Raw genomic sequence first — 6353 nt, forward strand, 5'->3', positions numbered from 1 at the left:
TAGTGCTGCTTCCAAATCTTTCCCAATGTAGTTGGATGTAATGGCACACATCTGTAAGCAAGGGGGATTATCGTGATGAATTCAAGGCCAGCCTGAAGTACATATTCTGCCCGACTAAGACACTGCACGCCCCACCCCAGCCTATGGAATTAGGATCGTCCCCCTGCCCAGCCTTACTATCTAGAAGCTGCCAGTGCCAGCCCTCATTAGCCAAGGATCTCCTATGGGCACAACTGGTTGCCCTCGCTGGGGCAGGCCACTCCTACTGCCAGGAAAGCCTTCTTCCTTTGTGTAACACCAGCTTCTCTGTGCATCTATTTTAATAACATCGTAATCTAACAAGCGGTGCTCTCTGCTCACAATGGTTCCCAAATGCCAGGGTCAGGACACACGGAGATTTCAGGGTGCAGACTCCAAGCCACTCAACAATAGAGCAGATAGCGGTCTTCTTAATCGGCTGCCTGGGAGGCTCTGATATGCCCAGTCCAGCTCTGGTCTCTGGTGAGCCGGCATTTGGAATCTACTCAAACAAAGCCAAACAACCAAATAAACAAAACAAGCAAATACGCTAGGCTTTTGCTCCAAGTTTCTGAGAGTCTGAACACAGCAGGGGCAAGGCTAAGAGACTCGGTGGCCGGTGTTGTTCTGGGGCTGACAGCAACACTTGGGGATCCTGCTTGTCACTCTCCAGCCCACACAACATGGCGTCTTACTGACTTTAACTACCCAGGGACGGAAGGCTGGCTCTGAGGCACTGGAGGGGATGAGCTAATTAGCTGCCTTGTGAAAAGCTTAATTGCACCTCATTTGCTACTTAGTCATTTTCAAAGAGAGCACAGCCTTCCGGGTGAGATGTGCCCAGCTGCCCCTAATCAAAGGTGAGGCACCATCATTCCCTGAGTGACTGGGGTGACACCTCAGCTCTGCTGATCCGCAGCCGCCTCCCATCTCCGTGGCTCCTGACTACAGGGCACAAATGAATCACCGAGGGAGCTTGTTAAGTAGCCAGAGTTCTGAGTCTGCCCCTCCCCCCAGGCTCAACCGGGGGCAGACTGGGGTGGAGGAATCCCCTCACCTAACAAGCTCCCTGGGTGAACTGACTTCAGGGCGCTCGTTTTAAGTGCAAAGGTTGTTCTGTGAAATGCCGGCCCCCCTTCCCTGAAGGGGTTCCACTGGAGGTACAGTGAGTCAGCTTTTTCCTTAGTGCTTGGGACAAATAAATAGTAAGGTCTCCGAAACCAAACCATGCATCTCGGCAGAGGGAAGTGAGGATGAATGGATGGATGGATGGACGGACGGATGGACGGAAGGACAGAGGGCGCCATCTGGTCAACCACATTTCCTCTCAGGAAACCTGGAAGTGCTGAGAGACTAGGCAGCGTCCCAAGCAGGTGGGCTGTTCTCTTAAAGGGACAGAGGACTGCAGTCTGGGGGCAGACAGCTGGATGGAACATTTCCCCTACCAAGACAATTCCAATGTTTCTTTTTGTGAGGATCATCACCAAATTAAACATTTTAATTACTAAAATTGCATATGCATTTCTTTTGAGACTGGAGCATCATAAGAAAGCGGTATTCACTCCCCAGAGGGCCAGGCTGCTGGCTCCCAGGGAAGGGGAGTCAGAAAGAGTCCATTTTAATATCACTATAAAACAGGCTTGAGAAATAAAGGCGCAGGACTGGCGGTGGTGTATTCCCAGCCAGCTGTGATTTAATGAGCACAATTCAAAGCTTGGAACCTGCTAGCCACATCCATATTAATATGTCTCTGGGAGACAAAAAAAAAAAAAGACAGAGAAAGTGATACACTGCTATTCCTAGTATTCAAGATGCTTTTAAAATAACTGTTGAAATGGATAACACGGTGAGCCTCCCTCCTGTCGAGGCAAGCCAGCTGTCACATCCCTGCCCGTCACTCGGGCCCCATCGGGAGCCAGGTCAGAGGGTTTGGAAGCTGCCCGGCAGCTGGAGTTTGTTCCTGGTGAGGACCCAGATTCCTTCCCCAGGGCCAGGAGTCTCTCCCCTCCCAGACTTTATCTTGAACTCCTGGATGATTGCAGTCATCGAGTTCATAATCGTCTTTGTGATTTCCATTATTCCAGTCATGAGCACATGAAAATAAGGGGGAAAATGTCTCGCTCTGTTCTGAGGTCCTAAAAAGAAAAGGTGCTGGGTAAGCCTGCAACGCCAGTGGGTTCCGGAAGTCCGGAGCGAACAAAGGGAAAGTGGGCAGGGACCTTAGCTGGGTTTCTTTGAGAAGTAGCCACTGCCCTGGAAGGACAGGGGCACTGGGTAAATGTCTTGGGTACCCGAGCAGCCAGCGGGAGAGGCAAGGTTCCTGGAGAGCAGAGGACTAATCCTCTCCTTGTGAAGGTCATTGCTTTGTTCTGAACTTGAGCTGGGCTGAGTCTGTGAGCTGTTCCGTGTGCAGCTGGGAGGCTGTGGCGAATCACAGCGCGGACTTGCCCATCACTTACATGAGATCCAATTAGGCCAGGAGTGGAGATGCTCAGATATATTAGGCATTGTCGGGGAGCTAAATGAAAAAAGTGAAGTCCGTGCCTAGATTGGGGTCCCAGTGTGGATGACTGGGGCGGGAGGAGGAGGGGGCTTGTTGTCATCTCTGACACAGCTCTCTGGTGTGGAGTTTCCAGATTGTTTCTCATTTAAACATGACATCAGCATTTGGCCTCCTGGACACCAGCATTTCATATTAGCACCAAGTCATAAACCCCCAAGAGCTGTGGCCTTGTCTGACAAAGAGGAGAAACACTTGACTCTGGTCTCCTATGATGACCGTAGTTAAATCTGCATAAACCAAGTGACCCAGTGGGCCAAGTCTCAAGCCGCAGAGAGGGAACTGCCACCATAAGTCACTGATTGACAGACTAGGTTCTCACCGAGCTACAGGACAGGAAGGACCGATAGCAATGCAGCTGGCGCTCACCAGGAGCCTGCTATGTAACTGACCACGCTGGGGTCCATAGTGGCGACTGCAATCCCAAAATGCACCACCAGAATATCAAAGAGAAGAGAAAGATTTACCACCTTCGGCCAGTGGGGGCAGCACTGGGGCTATTTTCCCAAACACTGCTCTCCTTAAAGATGTGGGGATTCCTTTCAGAGCATCTGTAACTAAAAACACTGTCCTGAGCCGGGCGGTGGTGGCGCACGCCTTTAATCCCAGCACTCGGGAGGCAGAGGCAGGCGGATCTCTGTGAGTTCGAGACCAGCCTGGTCTACAAGAGCTAGTTCCAGGACAGGCTCCAAAACCACAGAGAAACCCTGTCTCGAAAAACCAAAAAAAAAAAAAAAAAAAAAAAAAAAAAAAACCACTGTCCTGAGCACACCCCAGTACAGCGGGTACATTTCTGGGCGTGCTCAATTGCAGGTGTACATTTCTGGGCAAGCTTAGCTTGGGATCATAGGTCATAAAGGGAAGTGGGGACACATGTTCTAGACACGTATAGTTCGGTATTATGACGAGCCAAATCTACTCTAACCATCCTAAATCAATAAGTCAAGAGTGTCTCAATGTGTTGAATAGCTCGCTGTAAGTTTCTCCCGAGGGTTTCCGCTGAGACAGTCCAGTGAACCAGCTTCTAAAGGGCCGGGGCTTCTCTGTGAAGTGTGGGCACTTGTGTCTATGCATCCCTGCTTTCCACACTAACATACTAACATACCAACATACCAACATACCACCACAGCAGTGGCTTTCCAGACGCTTCTCCGGGTAAGGGCAGGTCCTGAAATGATGAAAACCCCAGGTCTTTGTCAGGGTTTCTATTGCCATGATGAAACACCACAACCAAAACCAGCGTGGGGAGGAAAGGGTTTATTTCAGCGTATAAATATCAGGGCACACTCCATCACTGAGGGACATCAGGGCAGGAACTCAAGGCAGGAACCTGGAGGCAGGAGCTGATACAGAGGCCATGGAGGGGTGCTGCTTACTGACTTGCTCCTCAAGCCTTGCTCAGCCTGCTTCCTAATAGCACCCAGAGCCATCAGCCTGGTTTTGTTGGTACCTAGATGCCCTCTTCTACCAATTAGTAATTAAGAACCCCGCCCCCAAGGACGGTCTGATGGAGGTATTTCTCAGTTGAAGTTCCTCTCTCCACACACATGCGCCCCCCCCCCCCAGACACCAAACAAACACACAAAAACCCTTGAACAATAAGCAACTAACCAGAACACCTCACTCTACACCAGAGGTGCCTTCAGCATCTCGGGAGTACTCTGATTAGCAGCCATTCAAACTTGCAAGTTTGCATGTTCCCTCGTTGTCGTCTTTATGGGTTGAACTGTGCTCCCCCAAAAGAGATGTTGAAGTCCACATCTGTGAAACTTCCCAGGGTGAGCTGCGTGACAGCAGCGTCTTTACACAAGCAAATTGAGTTATGAGGCCATTCGAGTGGACTGTAAGCCAATCTGTCTGGCATCCTTTTCCAAAGGGGAAAATTGGGGCCAGTGAGATGGCTTAGCTGGTAAATTTGTATAAATGTGTGTGGGCACTCACACACCGCAGCAGCCTTGTGGAGTTGTCAGAGGACAGCTTCCAGGAACTGGTCCTCTGCTTTCACCCTGACTGTGGCTTGGCAGCAAACATCTTTACCAGTTAAGCCACCCTTCAGCATCTCTTTTGGGGGAGCACAGTTTATATTGTGTGTCCTGCAGGTGAGAGGTTGTTGCGTGTGTCCTGCGTGCTTCTGTGCCTCTGCTGTGACACCATTAAAACAAATTCAGGGCTGGGTGGTGGCCCACGCCTTTAATCCCAGCACTCAGGAGGCAGAGGCAGGTGGATCTCTGTGAGTTTGAGGCCAGCCTGGTCTACAGAGTGAGTTCCAGAGCAGCCGTGTTAGGGAAATCCTGTCTCAAAGAAACAAAGAAAGAATTTAGGTTTGTGCACTATGCAGTCCACTTAAAGCAAATGCAACACAGAAATTAAGAAAACTCAGTCCTGGAAAGATGGCTCGCTGGTCAAGAGCACTTGTTGCTCTTGCAGAGGAACAGTTCGGTTCCCAGCTCCCCTATGATGGCTCACAAGCATCCTTGACGCCAGCCCAGCAGATAAAACACCTTCTTCTGACCTCTGTGGACACCAGGCATGGTACACACCCAGACATGCCGACAGACATTCATACACAGAAGATAAAATTCAACCTTAAACAACCAGTAAAAGCAACCTGTGTGTTTGAGTTTCACCCCTGATTGCTGTAATGAGGCATCTGACAAATCGACTTAGCAGAGAATTCGGGACGACAGTCGTCACATTAGGGAGCCAAGGCAGTCAACCTCAAGGTCGCATCTACACAAAACCCACACAGAAATGATGACAAAATAGTTACAATAACAAAGGGAGTCTCTGTTTGCCCTGGTGTTGCCTGGATGGCTGCGGTCAGCCGCTTCGTGCTAACTAATAATAGGCCACCCCCAATGTCCAATGCCAGGCATCGCGGCCCACGGCCGGATAGCGCCCTCAGCCATGTTGTCCGCCCATACAGGAAACTGGCACAGTTATAGCTGCTGTGCAGTCTCTACGTCCACACTCTGCTAAGTCAGGTAGAAAATAGCAGGACTTCATTCCCTAAAAAGGCACAGTGAAGTTTACTATGTAAGCGCATATGACAAAATCAAACATCTCCACAAAATTCATGCTGACAAAAATATAAGATGCAATTAGCATAATTTTAAAAATACTTTTTGCCTACCAGTAGGAAGAATGAAATTCTGGGAGAGGATAATATTTTGCTTAACTGGCTCAGAAGAGTGTGACCCTCATCAAAACCTATGCCAAATTAGCCATTTTTAATAATGACCTGCAGGGAAACGTGATGTATCTTGTCTTCTCACACCAAGGGGCACTGTAACACCGGAACACGGAGTAGACCCTCTGTTCCCACCGTTTCTGTAGCCAAATATCCAACCAACCAAAGATCAAGCATTTTAGAGGTTGGGGATATAGTGCAGCGTGGAGCTTTTGGTTCAATTCCATAGACAACAAAGAAAATAATAGTAATTATTATTATTTTGAGTTTTTTATTTTATTTTTTAATTTTTTTATTTATTTTGATTTTTTTGAGAGAGAGTTTCTCTGTATAGTTCTGGTTGTCCTCGAACTCACTCTATAGACCAGGCTGACCTTGAACTCACAGAGATCTGCCTGCCTCTGCTGAGATTAAAAGCATGCGCCACCACCACGCAGTGAAAATTATTTCTTAAGTTCTGTGGAGGGAAGGGTACAAGGCTGGAGAGATGGTTCAACTGTTCATTGCCTTTTCCAGAGGGTTAGGATTCGATTCCCAGCACCCACACTGTGGCTCACAACTGGCTGAATCTTCAGTTTCAGGGGA

The sequence above is a fragment of the Microtus oregoni genome, unplaced genomic scaffold (assembly GCF_018167655.1).
Source record: "Microtus oregoni isolate MIOR12 unplaced genomic scaffold, Mior012 000053F_ref0000044, whole genome shotgun sequence".
NCBI lineage: Eukaryota > Metazoa > Chordata > Mammalia > Rodentia > Cricetidae > Microtus > Microtus oregoni.